Source organism: Pseudophryne corroboree, chromosome 1 (genome assembly GCF_028390025.1).
Source record: "Pseudophryne corroboree isolate aPseCor3 chromosome 1, aPseCor3.hap2, whole genome shotgun sequence".
Classification (NCBI taxonomy): Eukaryota; Metazoa; Chordata; class Amphibia; order Anura; family Myobatrachidae; genus Pseudophryne; species Pseudophryne corroboree.
Genome location: NC_086444.1, coordinates 810,461,516 through 810,482,412, shown reverse-complemented (window position 1 = coordinate 810,482,412; position 20,897 = coordinate 810,461,516). Strand labels below are relative to the sequence as shown.

At 43.2% G+C, this 20,897-nt stretch overlaps 1 pseudogene; it reads right to left on the bottom strand.

Annotated features, from left to right (window-relative positions):
* Positions 1-20,525: 20,525 nt before the first annotated feature.
* Positions 20,526-20,644, bottom strand: LOC134954065 (5S ribosomal RNA; annotated as a pseudogene).
* Positions 20,645-20,897: the final 253 nt, after the last annotated feature.

Below are 20,897 nucleotides of genomic sequence, written 5' to 3'. Positions count from 1 at the left end.
CAGTTGGATGCATTTGCCTCTAATCACGCATTTATGGGCTTCCCACACTGTCACTGGGGAGACCTCGTCGGTCATATTAAGAGCAATATAATCCTCAATAGCGCTGTCCAATTGGGCCCGACAGTCTGGGTCTCTGAGAAATCTCTCGTTAAAACACCAGCGCCATTGGCGCGGGGGAGGGTGGTGTAAGGATAGGACAAGAGTAGTGGGTGCATGGTCAGAGCCAACTATTTGACCTTTTGTGGCATCTACAAGAAAATCAAGGGAGTTGTGATCTACAAAAAAATAGTCGATACGGGTATAGCAATTGTGTGGGTAAGAGTAAAACGTGTAGTCCCTATCTTTGGGATGGAGCAGGCGCCAAGTATCCATTAACTGAAAGTCGTGTAGAATTGACTGAAAGCGTCTAACATCGTTTAAAGAGGTTCTAGGTGCTCCAGTCGAAGTGTCTAGTAGAGGCTCTAATGCCCAGTTAAGGTCACCTCCTATCACTAATACCCCTGCCAGAGACTGCTCTACCAGCTCCAATGCCTCCCTCATAAAACGGATCTGGCCCTGATTAGGAAGATAAAGGTTAACAAATGTAAAGGTTTGGTCAGCAATAGTAGCCTTCACCAGCAGGCCTCTCCCATCTCCAATAGGAATCTCCGATACATCATGTAATCTAATATGTTTAGCAAATAAAATCGCAACCCCCTTGGCTTTCACTATGACATTTTTAATAATTATTATTATTTAATTGTATTCAATTATTTTTTATGTACACTACTCCATGTGAACAAGCTACTGGATATCTAGAGGTGCATGTATCCTCCTAGTCCGTTTAAACAGTAGGGGCGCTGGACTGCATTACAACATGTAATGGACGATGGACGTCACCGGAAGTGCGTCACCGGAAGTCCCTGTGCGTTCCAATGTGCATTCCACGGCGGAGCAGGAATCGGCTCTCCGTGTCTGTGGGCTTTCTGGAACTTTGTTACGGACTATCCATCAGGGAGAACCCGTGTTGATGTGGCACAGTGACTGTGGGGACTTATTGACTATACAGGATGCCGGCGTCTATTGCGGCCGCAACCGAAAGTGACGGGAGCGTCACTTTTGGTCACCGGGATACGGATTTACAGGTATTTTCTGTTTCATTTTTATTAGAATTTATGTTTTTATCAGCACAGTTAACAGACTTGCTTGTCTGTAATATGTATATTAGATTACATTTGAATATTAGTAATGTTCCTAACCCCCGGTTCACGACCTCTGAACCGGAAGTGATTAACATGAAAGGTTTAAATAGGAAGCTCTGACACTCCACCCTCACTGCCTGATGAAGGGACATTCCCAAAACGCGTAGCAGCAGGAGAGTGGAGCACCTACCGGACTTAACCCAGGGGAAAGGCTGACCAGACGACGGTGTCGTGGACGAGGGAACCAGGTTCCGGAGCCAGTTGCCCTAAGGTTACATCTTAAACGCCCACTAACACTTTGTTTCTGGTAATCCTCCACCCTATTACCCTCCATTGGGAACTTTGAGAAAAAGACATGTTTTAAATGTGTGATATTTGTTTTATTTGTCTTTAATTTATGTATTAAATTTTCCCTATACAAATATACTACACTATATGCTATTTTTCTGTTTCCTTGCATATTGAACTCTATTAAGAGTGGATGCATATATGAAGTATTAAGGGAAGTATTAATTTAAATTTCTTCTTCACGCTAAAGGGCTTAAACGTGTAACTGACATTCACAGATTTAGCGCACCCTGTTGTACCTATTCCATACACATCTACATGTTCACTCTGGTATAGGGGAATACCATTGGTGCAAACGGGGATTGCTGCTCACAATCTGAATTGGCGCCACATAAGTTCTTTAAACCTTCCTATTATCACAATTGCTGGTGAATGTCTCCACCGAGGAATTGATTATAATTCATTTTGATGAACATCATCTTCTCCACATTTTCTGGAAGTAACCTCGTACGCTGATTGCTGACAAGGTGAGCGGCTGCACAAAACACTCTTTCGGAGTACACACTGGAGGGGGGGGGCAACTTAGGTAAAATAAAGCCAGTTTGTGCAAGGGCCTCCAAATTGCCTCTTTTTCCTGCCATTATACGTACGGACTGTCTAACGTGCCTACTTGGATGCGGTCACTCATATAATCCTCCACCATTCTTTCAATGGTGACAGAATCATTTGCAGTGACAGTAGACGACATGTCAGTAATCGTTGGCAGGTCCTTCAGTCCAGACCAGATGTCAGCACTCGCTCCAGACTGCCCTGCATCACCGCCAGCGGGTGGGCTCGGAATTCTTAGCCTTTTCCTCACAGCCCCAGTTGCGGGAGAATGTGAAGGAGGAGCTGTTAACGGGTCACGTTCCGCTTGACTTGACAATTTTCTCACCAGCAGGTCTTTGAACCTCTGCAGACTTGTGTCTGCCGGAAAGAGAGATACAACGTAGGTTTTAAATCTAGGATCGAGCACGGTGGCCAAAATGTAGTGCTCTGATTTCAACAGATTGACCACCCGTGAATCCTGGTTAAGCGAATTAAGGGCTCCATCCACAAGTCCCACATGCTTAGCCGAATCGCTCTGTTTTAGCTCCTCCTTCAAATGTCTCCAGCTTCTTCTGCAAAAGCCTGATGAGGGGAATGACCTGACTCAGGCTGGCAGTGTCTGAACTGACTTCACGTGTGGCAAGTTCAAAGGGTTGCAGAACCTTGCACAACGTTGAAATCATTCTCCACTGCGCTTGAGTCAGGTGCATTCCCCCTCCTTTGCCTATATCGTAGGCAGATGTATAGGCTTGAATGGCCTTTTGCTGCTCCTCCATCCTCTGAAGCATATAGAGGGTTGAATTCCACCTCGTTACCACCTCTTGCTTCAGATGATGGCATAGCAGGTTCAGGACTGTTTGCTGGTGCTCCAGTCTTCGGCACGCGGTGGCTGAATGCCGAAAGTGGCCCGCAATTCTTCTCCACCGACAGCATCTCTTGCACGCCCCTGTCGTTTTTTAAATAATTCTGAACCACCAAATTCAATGTATGTGCAAAACATGGGACGTGCTGGAATTTGCCCAGATGTAATGCACGCACAATATTGGTGGCGTTGTCCGATGTCACAAATTCCCAGGAGAGTCCAATTGGGGTAAGCCATTCTGCGATGATGTTCCTCAGTTTCCGTAAGAGGTTGTCAGCTGTGTGCCTCTTATGGAAAGCGGTGATACAAAGCGTAGCTGCCTAGGAATGAGTTGGCGTTTGTGAGATGCTGCTACTGGTGCCGCCACTGCTGTTCTTGCTGCGGGAGGCAATACATCTACCCAGTGGGCTGTCACAGTCATATAGTCCTGAGTCTGCCCTGCTCCACTTGTCCACATGTCCGTGGTTAAGTGGACATTGGGTACAACTGCATTTTTTAGGACACTGGTGACTCTTTCTGACGTCTGTGTACATTTTCGGTATCGCCTGTCTAGAGAAATGGAACCTAGATGGTATTTGGTACCGGGGACACAGTACCTCAATCAAGTCTCTAGTTGCCTGTGAATTAACGGTGGATACCGGAAACACGTTTCTCACCACCCAGGCTGCCAAGGCCTGAGTTATCCGCTTTGTAGCAGGATGACTGCTGTGATATTTCATCTTCCTCGCAAAGGACTGTTGGACAGTCAATTGCTTACTGGAAGTAGTACAAGTGGTCTTCCGACTTCCCCTCTGGGATGACGATCGACTCCCAGCAGCAACAACAGCAGCGCCAGCAGCAGTAGGCGTTACACTCAAGGATGCATCGGAGGAATCCCAGGCAGGAGAGGACTCGTCAGACTTGACAGTGACATGGCCTGCAGGACTATTGGCTTTCCTGTTTAAGGACGAAATTGACACTGAGAGAGTTGGTGGTGTGGTTTGCAGGAGCTTGGTTACAAGAGGAAGGGATTTAGTGGTCAGTGGACTGCTTCCGCTGTCATCCAAAGTTTTTGAACTTGTCACTGACTTCTGATGATTGCGGTCCAGGTGACGTATAAGGGAGGATGTTCCTAGGTGGTTAACGTCCTTACCCCTACTTATTACAGCTTGACAAAGGCAACACACGGCTTGACACCAGTTGTCCGCATTTCTGTTGAAATAATTCCACACCGAAGAGGTGATTTTTTTTGTATTTTGACCAGGCATATCAATGGCCATATTCGTCCCACGGACAACAGGTGTCTCCCCGGGTGCTTGACTTAAACAAACCACCTCACCATCAGAATCCTCCTTGTCAATTTCCTCACCAGCGCCAGCAACACCCATATCCTCATCCTGGTGTACTTCAACAGTGACATCTTCAATTTGACTATCAGGAACTGGACTGCGGGTGCTCCTTCCAGCACTTGCAGGGGGCGTGCAAATGGTGGAAGGCGCAACCTCTTCCCGTCCAGTGTTGGGAAGGTCAGGCATTGCAACCGACACAATTGGACGCTCCTTGGGGATTTGTGATTTAGAAGAACGCACAGTTCTTTGCTGTGCTTTTGCCATCTTAACTCTTTTAAGTTTTCTAGCAGGAGGATGAGTGCTTCCATCCTCAGGTGAAGCTGAACCACTAGCCTTGAACATAGGCCAGGGCCTCAGCCGTTCCTTGCCACTCCGTGTCGTAAATGGCACATTGGCAAGTTTACGCTTCTCCTCAGACAATTTTGATTTAGATTTTTGGGTCATTTTACTGAGCTTTATTTTTTTGGATTTTACATGCTCTCTACTATGACATTGGGCATTGGCCTTGGCAGACGACGTTGATGGCATTTCATAGTCTCGGCCATGACTAGTGGCAGCAGCTTCAGCACGAGGTGGAAGTGGATCTTGATCTTTCCCTATTTTACCCTCCACATTTTTGTTCTCCATTTTTTAATGTGTGGAATTATATGCCAGTAATATATCAATAGCAATGGCCTACTACTATATATACTGCGCATAACTGAAATGCACCACAGGTATGGATGGATAGTATACTTGACGACACAGAGGTAGGTAGAGCAGTGGCCTACTGTACCGTACTGCTATATATTATATATACTGGTGGTCAGCAAACTGTGCAAAACTGAAATGCACCACAGGTATGGATGGATAGTATACTTGACGACACAGAGGTAGGTAGAGCAGTGGCCTACTGTACCGTACTGCTATATATTATATATACTGGTGGTCAGCAAACTGTGCAAAACTGAAATGCACCACAGGTATGGATGGATAGTATACTTGACGACACAGAGGTAGGTAGAGCAGTGGCCTACTGTACCATACTGCTATATATTATATATACTGGTGGTCAGCAAACTTTGCAAAATTGAAATGCACCACAGGTATGGATGGATAGTATACTTGACGACACAGAGGTAGGTAGAGCAGTGGCCTACTGTACCGTACTGCTATATATTATATATACTGGTGGTCAGCAAACTGTGCAAAACTGAAATGCACCACAGGTATGGATGGATAGTATACTTGACGACACAGAGGTAGGTAGAGCAGTGGCCTACTGTACCGTACTGCTATATATTATATATACTGGTGGTCAGCAAACTTTGCAAAATTGAAATGCACCACAGGTATGGATGGATAGTATACTTGACGACACAGAGGTAGGTAGAGCAGTGGCCTACTGTACCGTACTGCTATATATTATATATACTGGTGGTCAGCAAACTGTGCAAAACTGAAATGCACCACAGGGATGGATGGATGGATAGTATACTTGACGACACAGAGGTAGGTAGAGCAGTGGCCTTCTGCACCGTACTGCTATATATTATATATAATGGTGGTCAGCAAACTGTGCAAAACTGAAATACACCACAAGTATGGATGGTATAGTATACTTGACGACACAGAGGTAGAGCAGTGGACTACTGTACCGTACTGCTATATATATATATATAGTTATACTGGTGGTCAGCAAAATTCTGCACTGTCCTCCTACTGTATACTATAATGCAGCACAGATATTTAGCATTTTTCAGGCAGAGAACGTATAATATTGGTGGTCACTGGTCAGCAAAACTCTGCACTGTCCTCCTACTATACAATACTGCTGGTCCCCAGTCCCCACAATAAAGCAATTAGCACACTGAGCACAGATATTTGCAGCACACTGAGCACAGATATGGAGCGTTTTTCAGGCAGAGAACGTATAATACTGGTGGCCACTGGTCAACAAAACTCTGCACTGTCCTCCTACTATATAATACTGCTGGTCCCCAGTCCCCACAATAAAGCAATTAGCACACTGAGCACAGATATTTGCAGCACACTGAGCACAGATATGGAGCGTTTTTCAGGCAGAGAACGTAGATATTTGCACTTGCAGCACACTGAGCACAGATATTTGCAGCACACTGAGCACAGATATTTGCAGCCCACTGAACATAGAAACTGAGAGGACGCCAGCCACGTCCTCTCACGATCATCTCCAATGCACGAGTGAAAAATGGCGGCGACGCGCGGCTCCTTATATAGAATACGAATCTCGCGAGAATCCGACAGTGGGATGATTACGTTCGGGCGCGCTCAGGTTAACTGAGCAAGGCGGGAGGATCCGAGTTGCTCGGACCCGTGAAAAAAAAGGTGAAGTTCAGGCGGGTTCGGATCCCGAGGATCCGAACCCGCTCATTACTAGTATCATGTAGAGATGTGCATCGGAAATTTTTCAGGTTTTGTGTTTTGGTTTTGGATTCGGTTCCGCGGCCGTGTTTTGGATTCGGACGCGTTTTGGTAAAACCACCCTGAATTTTTTTTGTCGGATTTGGGTGTTTTTTATCAAAAAACCCTCAAAAACAGCTTAAATAATAGAATTTGGGGGTCATTTTGATCCTATAGTATTATTAACCTCAATAACCATAATTTCCACTCATTTCCAGTCTGTTCTGAATACCTCACACCTCACAATATTATTTTTAGTCCTAAAATTTGCACCGAGGTCGCTGGATGACTAAGCTAAGCGACCCAAGAGGGCGGCACAAACACCTGGCCCATCTAGGAGAGGCACTGCAGTGTCAGACAGGATGGTACTTAAAAAAAATTGTCCCCAAACAGCACATGATGCAAATAAAAGAGAAAAAGAGGTGCACTGTGGTCGCTGGACGGCTAAGCTAAGCGACACAAACACCTCAATATCACAGGAATTATTTGTTTTAATCAATGGTATTATTGGTCCAAATCACTGGAAGAAAATGACAAAATCACAGGAATTATTCATTCTAATCAATGGTATTATTGGTCCAAATCACTGGAAGAAAATGACAAAATCACTGGAATCATTTGGCAAGATCACTGTAATTAATAATTAATTATAAATCACTGATATTAATTGGTAAAATCTCGCTATCGCCTGCCTAGTGAAGTGGAATCTAGATGGGATTTTGTACCGGGGACACAATAACTTCATCAATTGTCTAAATCCCAATGCACTAACGGCGGAAAATGGGCGCACGTCAAACAGCGCACTGATTATACTGAGAACTGATTATACTGATCAATCACTGATTATAATGAGCACTGATTTTACTGAGCACTGATGATACTACGGAGAACTGACACTGAGCAGCGAGAACAGGACTGGACTATTGTACTGTAGTATACTGGTCACCACAATGCTGCACTGTACTACTATATACTGCTCACAACAATGCAGCACAGATATGGATACTTGAAGTGACACGGAGCTGCAAGATACAGCAATGGCCTACTGTACTGTACAACTATATACTGTTGGTTACCAAAATGCTGTACTGTACTACTATATATACTGCTCACAAAAATGCAGCACAGATATGGAATGGATACTTGTAGTGACACAGAGCTGCAAGATACAGCAATGGCCTACTGTACTGTACAACTATATAATGTTGGTCACCAAAATGCTGCACTGTACTACTGTATATACTGCTCACAAAAATGCAGCACAGATATGGAATGGATACTTGCAGTGACACAGAGCTGCAAGATACAGCAATGGCCTACTGTACTGTACAACTATATACTGTTGGTCACCAAATGCTGCACTGTACTACTATATATACTGCTCACAAAAATGCAGCACAGATATGGAATGGATACTTGCAGTGACACAGAGCTGCAAGATACAGAAATGGCTTACTGTACTGTACAACTATATACTGTTGGTCACCAAAATGCAGCACACTGAGCACAGATATGGAGCTTTTCAGGCAGAGAACGTAGATATTTGCAGCACACTGAGCACAGATATTTGCAGCACACAGAGCACAGATATGGAGCTTTTCAGCAGAGGCGTAGCTAGGGTTTTTGGAGCCCAGGGCAAGATGGAAAATGCCCCCTCCCCCCCCCAAAAAACAGCAAAAGAAGCATGTGCGCGCGCGAAGGTGAATGGGCGTGGCCACACACCAGAAGGGGTGTGGCCACTGAAAATGGCCCACAGTGCCAGTTACATTGCCCCACAGTGCCAGATACAATGCCCCACAGTGCCGGATACATGCCCCACCGTGCCAGATACATGCCCCACCGTGCCAGATACATGCCCCACAGTGCCAGATACATGCCCCACAGTGCCAGATACATTGCCCCACAGTGCCAGATACATTGCCCCACAGTGCCAGTTACATTGCCAGATACATTGCCCCACAGTGTCAGTTACATTGCCAGATACATTGCCCCACAGTGCCAGTTACATTGCCCCACTGTGACAGATACATGCCCCACTGTGCCAGATACATTGCCCCACTGTGCCAGTTACATTGCCCCACTGTGCCAGTTACATTGCCAGATACATTGCCCCACAGTGCCAGTTACATTGCCCCACTGTGCCAGATACATGCCCCACAGTGCCAGATACATTGCCCCACAGTGCCAGATACATTGCCCCACAGTGCCAGATACATTGCCCCACTGTGCCAGATACATTGCCCCACAGTGCCAGATACATTGCCCCACAGTGCCAGATACATTGCCCCACAGTGCCAGATACATTGCCCCACAGTGCCAGATACATTGCCCCACTGTGCCAGATACATTGCCCCACTGTGCCAGATACATTGCCCCACTGTGCTCCCCCGAGTCGTCCAAATCCCCCCCCCCCCCCGTCACTCACCGCCTGTTGTGTCTGTGAGGGGAGGAGAGTGCAGCACAGCGCCTCTCCTTTCCCTCACCACTCCAGGTTTCCGGCGGCTGTGTGGCGCCGGTACGCCAGCCAATCAGAGCTCGCGGACCGGCAGCCAATCACGAGCCGGTCCGCAAGCTCTGATTGGCTAACACCGGAGACCGGACACACGCAGCGCTGCTGGCAGCGCTGCTAGTGATGGCGGCGGTGAGGGGAGGGAGAGACGCTGCGCTCTCCTCCCCTCACATTTTGGCATGATGGGGGCGAGTGGGGCATGATACCCTGGCCGCCGGCGGCGCCCCCCTCTTCTGGGCCTACCAAGGCGCCATGGGCACGTGCCCTACTTGCCCTACCCTTGTTACGCCTCTGCTTTTCAGGCAGAGTACGTAGCCACGTCCTCTCCGTTCAATCTCCAATGCACGAGTGAAAATGGCGGCGACTCACGGCTCTTTATACAGAATACAAAACTCGCGAGAATCCGACAGCGGGATGATGACGTTCGGCCGCGTTCGGGTTAACCGAGCAAGATCCTAGGCTGCCTTGGACCCGTGTAAAATAGGTGAAGTTCGGGGGGGTTCGGATCTCGACGAACCGAACCCGCTCATCTCTAGTATCATGGCACTAGTAGGATTGGAATTCAGGTCAGGTCCCCTTGGACTAGCTATGGTGAATAGATAGTTAGTGAAGCTAGATGGTCATATAATACTGCTCCTCATGCAGACTAGAATCAGGATTGATAGGAGATGGCAATAGCAGTGTATTGCTGCACAGATACAGGTAGCACAAATATACAGATATACGGGAGTGGTTTAATATAGCTACAGAAAAAGAAACACAGTAAATAGGTCAACATGCAAAAGGTCAACAGGGTCACATGTTTTTTTTTCATTTCTTTTTAAATTTTCAACTTTTTCATCATTTACCATCCAAGTGGACTACAATTAGGAATAGTAACCTCTGCCGGGTGCAGCGGTAGCTGAGTGAGGCACCTTGCCCGAAGCATCGTGAGCAAAACAAGCCTGCAAGGGTACATGTTTCCACAAAGTTGGCTTAGCTGTAGGGAAACATACAAAATTACACAAAAAACAACAACCCTTGTGTTGACAATTTGTGTGTCGACTATTTTCTGCATGATGAGCAGACATATAACCGTGGAAAAGTTTCGAGGTTTTGGTTGATATGGTTTATTTTACCTAAAATGGATACGTAGAGCCTTGCACAAGGATCCCCAGAACTTGGCAACAACCTGGAAACCTTGGTTGGAGACAATATCAACTGTGAAGGTGATAAAAATGTCTTTGATGAACAGATGGCAAGAACTGGAGCAGCAGCTTAAACATGTGTTTGCAAACATGTGTAAACTAATTCTCTGAATTTCTATTACCAGATAGGTTCAGGTATGTTTACAGGTAATTTTTTAGTGTGCTGAAGGGAAATGTAGGGGTGGGATTTGCAACTCTGTCTGTTTGTCTGTGACCCCTCTCTCTTTCCAGCACCTGAAACATAATTATCTCCAGGAATGAGCGAGCATTTACCATTGTTTGTCTGCTTGTGTGTGAGAGGCATTGAATGGGAGCAGTATTTGGAAGGCATGCTGTTACTTATAGTGCCAATGGGAGATCCTGGGGGTGGCTCCTGGGTAAGTTAGCTCTCTGTCTGGATGTGTTTTAGTAATAGCCTTTATCATGAGGCCTACTGTGACAAATTATATGGCCCTATGTGGGCACTGCTATCATGTAGTGTTGGGACTGCTGACATTGGAGAAGCTGTGAAGTGGTGCAGCAGCTTAAACATGTGTTTGCAAACATGTGTAAACTAATTCTCTGAATTTCTATTACCAGATAGGTGCAGGTATGGTTACAGGTAATTTTTTAGTGCGCTGAAGGGGAATGTAGGGGTGGGATTTGCAAACCCCCCCCCCCCCCCCCCCTCTCTGTCTGTTAAGATGAGAGGGAAGGCATCAGAACTGTACAAAATGTGCCATCTGGGAAAACAGATCCACCACTACCCAGATGTTGATGTATTTGTTAGGCACTCAGAATAGACAAAAGCAGCAACAGCTCCATGAGAGTTTGCCGTTATACCTTGTGCTTTATTAGAACAGGCTGAGACAAATTATTTTACAACTTGATGGAATGTGGGCCAGCAACAATTTTAGACATTGAATTCCATTGTCTTTAGACCCCAGCATGTACAGGGAACCTTGATCAGTGTGACAACTGAAGAAGTGTTTTCTGAAGATTTGGAGAAACAAATTTATTTCTGTTAATGGATACCTCTTCATCTTCTACCATGGAACGGGAGAGACTATCTGCCTTGCAATTCTTATGTCCTGAATGGAAACAAAATTAGAGAAAAATAATGACCATCTGGTCCAACAAGGATTCAATACACTGAACTGATTTAAGGTATAGAAGGTTCTTATTATCTGTTTAGTCAGTTACATGGAACTAACTAACTCTAAAAGGTGTCTCCACTTATTCTGGGATAGCTTCATAGCCAATAGCTCCTTGTCTCTAATAGAATATTATTTCTCAGCAGAAAAGAACCCACATAACTGAAAATTGCTGACACCCTTTAAGAAAGAACTACTCCAACTCCCAAAGAGGATGCGTTGACCTGGATGAAGCAAGGAAGTGTAATATTAGGTTGTTTGAGGATGGGATCAGAGATAAATGCTTGTTTGAATGGTTGGAATGCATCTTTAGGTACATCAGGCCAGTCCACAGGATTACTGCCCTTCTTGGTGAGAGATGTAATGGGTGAAAAAACAGTGGAGTAACCTTGAATAAAATTCCAGTAGTAGTTAGCAAAACCTAGGTACTGCTGTATTGCTATGAGATTTGTAGGTGGAAGCCACTGGAGTATTGCTTATCCATCTGGCGGCATGTTCCCAAAATTCTATAACCCAAGAGCAGCATGGTGCTGAATTCAATACACATTTCTCCAGTTTACAAAGTAGATTAATCTAGCATAGATGAAAGAACACCTCTTTTACTTGTCTATGATGGAACTCAAAATAAGAATATTGTCCAGATATACCACCACTGTGTTGTATAGCATGTCACAAAAACTGTCATTAAAAAAAGCTTTGAAAAACTGCAGGAGCAATACAGAGACTGAAAGGCATTAAAAGATACTTGTAGTACCCGTTATGAGTATAAAAGATGGTTTTACAGTCATTATCACAGTCAGATATGGATCAGGTTTTAGGCTTCTCAGAGCTCAAATTTGGTGAAAATAATTTACTTGATAAAAAGTTCAGCGATCAACAGAAGGAATACTGGTTATTGACTGTAGAACCTGCTTGAGGCATTGGTACAAGAGGAGCCGCAGACCAGAATATAAGATAATGACAAATCAATATGTGAATGAAGCAGATGCAGACAGGGGAGACCAAGGCTGACTGGAAGCCTATGAAATAACCAGGAATGAGATGGACTCGGAGTGAACCTACTAAGTGGTTCACTGGAAGAATGGTACCACCAGGAATTAAATTTCCATCCACAGCTGTAAGATAAATTGTAGTATGCGTGGGTGTCAAAGGCAATGCTTGGTTTTGTTTTGTTTTGCCAAAGTGGCAGAAATGAAATTTCCAGCTCCTCCAGAGCCAATCAGGGCTGGCAAATACACAAACCCCGAAGAGTAATTCAGAGTCACAGATATAACCCAGTCTTTCTAATAAGGAATGTGAGGAGAGTGGAAATTCAGATCTAGGCTGACCTCTCCACCATCTATGACAAAAGAGCATTTCTCGATTTCTTAGAGCTTGGCCCAAACAATGATTAGAACCAGCACAGTATAGGTACGATTTCTCTAGGAAGTAACATTCCCATTCTTCAGGTGTCAAGCAGGATCACCTCAATTGCATAAGTTCCTCAGAACTGGTAGGAAGAGTAAGAAATCAGTGAGACAATAAAAAGTACTTTATTCCTCCCTAACACTCTCTCACGAAAATTTACAGATGTGTCCTTGCTCATCCTTGCAACTGGTCATGGCAATTGTGGTCTTTTCCGATGGGTTCTAGTGTCCAGATGCTGTTGGTTGAACCATTGATAGTAAAATTAGGCAGTGCTTTAATCTATCCTTGGATTCCCTTCTCTGCCTAATCCAACAATCCCAAGTAATTCATAGTATTCGGATTAAAATTACTGCATTCACAGATAATATTTTGCTTTATCTTTCTCATCTCCCATCTTCCTTGCAGCATTCTGTGTATCTGCTTCAGGATTGTGGAACGATACCTGGCCTGCAGATCAACCTTTCTATTGGGAAACTGGGATACATGCATAGGCGAACATCATGGGTGCAATGTGTGCGGTGCACACGGGCCCCTGGGTCCAGGGGGGCCCACATTACACACATTGCACCCATATTTTAATACCTACCTTTCCAAAGTACAGCTTTGGGCGCAGCAGCCACAGTAGTCGCGGCGGAAAATCACTTCCAAAATGGCCACCGCGCATGCTCAGTTAAGACATTTGTCTCCAAGAAATTTGGTGCCATGTTTCTGGAGACCTGCGCATGCGCAGTAGACTCTGGCACAATGCCAGAGCCTATAGTGTTGTGGAGAGGAGGGGGCCAACCTGGAGTCTGCACACGGGCCTACTCCTCTCTGGAAACGCACCTGGTTATATGTGCCCCTTTTGGCATGCTACGACTCCTTTTGAGTGAGGGAAGAATACTGTAGTTTTACTTATTTAGGGGTGAAAATCACTAAAATCACCTCTTCTTTATGCTCAAATATTTCTAAGACCTTGGTTTGGGATCTTGATGAGTGCAGTCATCTCCATCGTTCCTATTTTGGAAGGTCCAGCTTGGGTAGAAAGGTCTCTTTTCCTAAACTGATGTACTTACTACGATCTCTCAATCTGTTACTTACTTTGGCTGACCTTCAGCAATTTTATTTGGAATTTTAAAAGGTGTAAAATTGGCCTGATTTGTCTACAACAGCCAAAGACCCACTGTGGAATCAATTTTCCTAATATCACCCATTATAATCATGCGGCCTTGCTGCGTCACCTTTACAGTTGGCTGCAGGGTTTTAGTGTTTATACCAACATAAAGCTGGAGGCTAATTTCTTGTATAAATGTAATTTGGGTACTTTTCTCCACATTCAAGATTCAGTAGCCCAATTCTCAGTTACAGGAGACTTCCCGCCTCTCACATACACACAGAATGAGTCGTATACTGCAACACAAAACTGGTGTGAATGCTTATAATACACTTTTTCCCCCCTCTCTTATACAATAAAGACTTCCAGCGGTCCTTGGCCTCTAATACCTTCCTATTGTGGTCAGATAGGGGTATTATTTCTATTGCATATTTGATTGATAAACAAAACAAAAGGTCCCTCACATTCCATAAGGATGTGGACAAATATGAGTTTCTAGCTCCATGTCCCTTTGCATATTTTCAGGTTTAACATTACATTGGTCATTTTGTTCCTAATTTGGAGCTGGATTGGGATAATCCCCTATATACTCTTTGCTCCATCCCATACCCATGGTATAAATATATTTTTCTTCATTATACTTTCCTATGAGATAATACTAGTAATAATAATAGTAGTAATAATAATAATAATAAATAATAACAATAACAACAACAATTTTATTCATATAGTGCTCTTTCTCCAACAGAACTCAAGGCATCTAGCTAACCTAGACCAGTGATGGCTAACCTTCACACTCCAGCTGTTGTTGAATTACACATCCCAGCATGCCCTGCTACAGTTTTGCTATTTGGCCTTGCTAAAACTGATGCAGGGCATGCTGGGATGTGGGAACAGCTGGATTGTCAAGGTTAGCTATCACTGACCTAGACTATACTACAATCTACGGTTGCTCATTCAATGCTTTTCATCTGCCTTGAGGTACTCGCTACGTCTAGTAGACAATAATTCTTCCATATAATTATTGGGGGTCTCCTAGTCTACACAGCACTATTATCATGCTAAATTTATGTTTTCTAATCATTTTAATGTTATTTCTGGACTAGATACATGTTTGGCACATTTAATTATTTGCTTTGGCACATGTTATTCATATGATGTATCTGTAGGATATGCTCATGTGTCCTCTTTGTCTCTTTGTGATTTTTATCATGTAACATTGTACACTGTATAATTCTTTGTTGAAAATGCTTCTGAATCAATAAAACAATAAAAAAAATAAAAAAAAGAGGCATGCTCTCGGTGGTGCGGCAATGTGTTACTACGGCTGCACCCCCATGCTGCAGCGCCCCAGGCAATAGCCCTGCCCCTGCCCACCCCTTGAGCTGCCCCTGTGTGCAATGGAATGCTTACTGCAGGGTTGACACAAACCCTTATTGTCCATGTAAGTCTCCAATGTGTAAATGTTGATATTTTCAAATGGACAAAACAAACAAACAAAAATCGCATAAATATGAAATAAAAAAATTTAATCAATAGTATCAATCAAGTATAGGCAAATATAATAACAATGATATAAGCTAAACATTAATGATGTTTGTGGACAATCACTTAAGGGAGCAATCCTATTAAGTATGAGTTACACAATGTGAGTTGCCATTTTCTCTGCAAATTTGCTTTTTGCAATCCAGTTAGAAACTCGCATTGAACCTGGCAGGTAAATTAGCATTTTTCCGTTCGCACCTCACTGAGGGTGAGGGATGTTAGGGAAAATCCTAATTGTAAGGTTTAAATGTCGGGTCACTGTGCAGAACCCCAAGACAGCCCCCCCCCCCCCATGACTAAATAGGCATTTTGAAGTTTACAATTAGCTTAATTAGTCCAATTATTGCAAATAATTTTTTGGGGTTTAAAAAAAATTCTCAAATTACCCCTGTTTCATTGCTGTAACTATGCACCCCAAATATATATGTTTTTGAAAAATGAATTGCTTTTTAAATATTTTTTACAAGTCACCTGAAAGTACCCCAAAAGCATATTTTTCCCAACTTTTTTGTATTTTTTTTGTATGAAAGTAAACGAAAAAAGTTTGCTTTTTATCAGTTTTTTTTTTACTTTTTTTTTAAAAAATGCGCAAATCAGTCTTTTAAAAGCATCTAGTGTTTTCATTTTGCCCACTAACATCCTTCTATATGAGTCTGCTAATGAAATTGTCACTTCTGGGGTCCAGGAAGGTCACCCCACTTTTTCATGCACTTCTTTCATAATGATTATGGCTGACAATTCGCACCGCCCCCCCTCCCCACTGCGAGGACCGCAAGTAGACATTTTTAATTGGATTGGAGAATTCTTGGGAGTGTGCATCTGTGCCAATGTCTGCGAGTTTCGTGAAACAATTAGCAACTTGCAACTACTTGGATTGACCCCTTAGAGTTTGAAAGCAGGAGCTCAGAGCCCCCTAATAACACCATAACAAATAATTTGAATATAGCATGTAACTAAGATTAACTTTACATTTCTAATACAATGTACTAGACATATTAAAAAATGACGCAGCAGTGGGTTAACATGTAACATTAGACAGACGGGCAGACTTTTCAGATGCTAGATAAAATGTTACTCACATTGTAAGACACAGTTTAATTCTGACTTACCATTCATAATTTCTAACCATGTATTAACCACTTAACTGATGATTTTTCCCTTCAAAGCTGTTCATAACACTGCTTTTTTTTTTTTTTTTATTTATTAATGGAATTTCTGGATGACTTGTTGAATTGTTAATGTAACCACACTTGAGTCTCACTACTATGCCATATACCTATTTTACTATATGTACCTATATACCCCTTTCCTCCCTTTTCTTTTTGTTTTCCCCATACTATGATGTTTAAATGTAAAATTTCAATAAAAATTCAATATAAAAAAAATGAAATTGTTTTTATTTAATATAGTTTAAAAAGTATTTTTTTTAAATATTTAAATATTATATTATGCACATCTGCAGAACGGATCTCCTCCTCAAAAACTGGGGGACACAGTGGGATGGCGCAGATTCCATGTGATCTGACCATGCCAGTTAAGTGGTTAACATCTAGGATCCTTGACTGTTGAGACATTGTTTATCAAAGTGTTCACTATTTGTATAAAGTATGCTTTTTTTCGAATCAATATAAATAATAATTTATATTATTTCCATGATTAATATACATGGAATTTTATGGAAGGTATTCTAAAACATAAATGAATTGGAAGTTATTAATAAAATAAAGATAAAAATAGACAAACATTAAGGAAACTCCGAGTGAGAGGAGCACTTTAGGACAACTGAGTGATCCCAATATGTTCTAGAGATTTTAGCTATGTGTATAGGAGTTTACCCATTTCACTTGAATTAAATTTTCTAATCATGAGAAGGGAATTGTATTCACTGAAATCCATTATGGAATTTACTTGCAAAATAGGATGTATTTCATTATGTCAGTTTACCTTACAGAAAAATTGTATTAAAGGATCACTATATATAGGAAAGAAACATCTCTTCAGCCGCTCACGTTTTTCATAATAGAGATAACATTGTAAAATATCTGTCTGGATATGGAATGAGGAAATGTAACCTGAATTAAAGTGATCCAGGTAGCACAGTCATAATTTGCAAATGCATGTTCCAATAAGACACACACATTTAGGAAAACATCTGGAGATTGACATGAGCACATTTCCTTTCTTGACCTTCAACTCTGAGGTTTTGTCTTACAGGCTAAAATGGTTGTAAATTAAAGGGAAACCTTTCTCAAGTGTAGGATCATATTCTGTTTTATAGAGTTGAAACCTGTGTAAAGTGGTGTTCTCTTACTCTGCCCTGTACTTCAGTGTCAGGCTACGTATGCAGATTCCACTGGTAAATCTTCTATGGCCCCATTAGGAAGTCATAAATAATATGATTTAAGTAACACACATTTTTGTACAATAAATATACAAAAATAGACATATCTGTTTAAAAGTGTTTTACATTGGAGAGCAATAATACAACATTTCCCATATTCTTTTTATATAAAACATTTTACAGTACTCACTTAAGCTAAATTATGAGTCTGCCTCCGTTCTTCTTAGTAAGCACAATGGCTCAGAAAGTTTTAAAGCTAAAAGATACTGGAGAGTCACTAATTGTTGAAATTACTTGTCTTACCTCATTTGTAGGGTGCCACAAATATCTACTCCAAGGGGCATATTTATCAATGTTTTTCTAGTAAATGATGAGAAAATGATTGCTTTCACACCCTTTTCAAACTATTTTAGTTTCACATAAATTTAGCAAGTGGCTAAAAAATTCCCAGGCTGCATGCTCTGTCCGCACACTCTGCACTACCTTACTGGGTATGTGCAGAGCAAGTGCCTGCAAATGAAGACTTTCACCAGGGTCGGTGCTGGGGGGGGGGGGGGTGACACCCCCTGCAAATTATAAATTTGAACCCTCCTACAAATGGGAGAGGTAGTGGGTGACACTGGGGAGAGGAAGTGGGTGACAGGCAGTGGGTGACACTGGGGAGAGGCAGTGGGTTGACATGGAGCGGGAGACAGGAAGAGGTAGTGAGAAGTAGCAAAGGGTGAGAGGCAGTGGGTGATGGGCAGAGAGTGATGGGCAGAGGCACAAGGTGACAGGTAGAAGCAGGAGGTGACACAGAGAGGCAGAAGGTGTCAGGAAGAGGGTAACAGGAGAGATAGGGTGACTGGGAGACTGTGACAAGAAGAGGGTAACAGGCAGTGGATGATGATGGGAGGGAGAGGCAGTGGGTGACAGAGAGGGTGACAGGCAGTGGGTAAAAGGAAAGAGAGTGTGATGGGGTATGGCAGGGGGAAGAGAGGGTGGCACAACCAATGGATGGGCAGAAAGGCTGGTGCAGTCAGAGGATCTACAGAGAGGCTGGCACAGAGGAAGGGAAGAGCTGATTGTGCAGACAGAGGATTGGCAGAGAGACCGGTGCAGACATGGGATGTGCAGAGAGGCTGGTGCAGAGGAAGAGAAGTGAAGCTGCTGCAGACAGAGGTCGTACTTGAACCTTAGTGTTAGGGACCCACCAGGTGAGGTCACCTGGACATTGACAAAAATTATGTCAAGCACCTTGATTTTGCTCTATGTTAGATTGCAGAGTTTATTAGAATTATTCTGATTAGCAGTGCTTGGTACTATAGAGTGCGCATCTGCATTTTCTTTCTATGTGGAATTACAAGTCTCAGCATTATAGCACCTCTCATTATGTTTGTAATTAGGATGTGCAGTCCAAGGTTCCACCCCTCCCTAGAGACAGAGGCTGGTCAGAGAGGCTGGCGAGGAGGAAGGGAAGAGATGCTCGCACAGAGGATGGGCAGAGATGCTGGTATGGAGATGAAAAGGGCAGAATGCTGGCATAGGCAAGAAAAGGGCTGAGAGGCTGTCATAGGTAAGAACAGATAGAGGAGAATGAAAAAAAAAGAGAAAGAAACGTATCTGTTGGAGGCAGAGGAGATGACATGAGATAAGGGGCAGGTCGCAAACTGTGTGGTACTGACCCCTGCCTGCTGCTCCCACTCCAGATTAAATGCATGGTACTTGAGCCAGTCCTCTGGTAGGAGACTTGGCCAGCCAGGCAGTCATTTCAACAGGGCTCACATATGGCACTGGGAGCCATGGCGGGCAATTCTGATGTGATTTCAAAAGTACAGAGGCATAACTAGGGTTTATGGCGCCAATGGCCAATACAAAAATGTCACCCCTTGAAAACCATTCTCCCTCCTACAGAGCAAAAGCATTCTTTATATGAATTGTGCAAAAAAGAAGAAATAATATAATATTTCAAAGACAGGAGCTAGAATGGGCACTATTCACCAAACTGCTGTTTGAAACATAGGGATAGTCAATCCCAAGGTAGATATTTAAACAAACAAGAAGACACTGCGCTTCTTTGAGGAAAGAAATCCAAAACAGGTGTAGTAAAATAAATTATGAATGGTTTATTATTATTAAAATGATTAATAAAATATTTTCTTGTAAAGTTGTCTCAAAGTGCAATTCATTAAGATTACAAACACATATATTATCTGTTCTGAAGCAGCTGAGACATAAATAGCATGAAATAAAATTAAATAGTCACCCCTTTAGAATGGTGGATTCCACATCCATGACAGAATAGTGATATGGAATTGGTGAATTCCTAGAGTGTGACCTTTAAATGGAAGTTTGATCACAAGCTTGGTCTGATGGGTCCTGGCTGTATGTTGCTATCCAGGCTGAAATGATGGGGTCCTATGATTGGCAGATGGCACTGCTGTGGCAGCAGGAGTCCCCTGTAGCCGAATCTACAGCTTAATTGAAATGGCCCAGAAGGTGTGCATCCATGTGTAGCGTGATGGTAAAGGTCTGGGTCAGGTCACACAAATGAAATGAAATCCGATTGCAGGATGTGTCGAGTACAGAATCCAATAAAGTCCAGGGGTGCAGCTAGTCTGACGTGTTTCGCTGGGGGGGTTCCCAGCTTTTTCAAAGGCCGGTACCTACAGTATCTTGTATTCCCAGGTGGTCTCCCATCCAAGTACTTACCAGGCCCAACACTGCTTAGCTTCCAAGATCAGATGAGATTGGGCATATCCAGTGTGGTGTGGCTGTAGTTCTTTATATGAATATCTTCTACTAACTTTTTCATTTTTAATATTTTTCTAACAAATCTAAATATACTCTCATTGTAACTCAGACCACATCACGAGCCTCCAGATTCCACTTGGACCACCTCAAGTACCTCCACACTCCACTTGGATCACCTCATGTGCTGCCACCACACATGCCTCCACAAAGCACTCAGACCACCAAATGCAACTTTAACCTCCCCACATCCCCAACAAAAGCCACACTGACCCTAACCATGT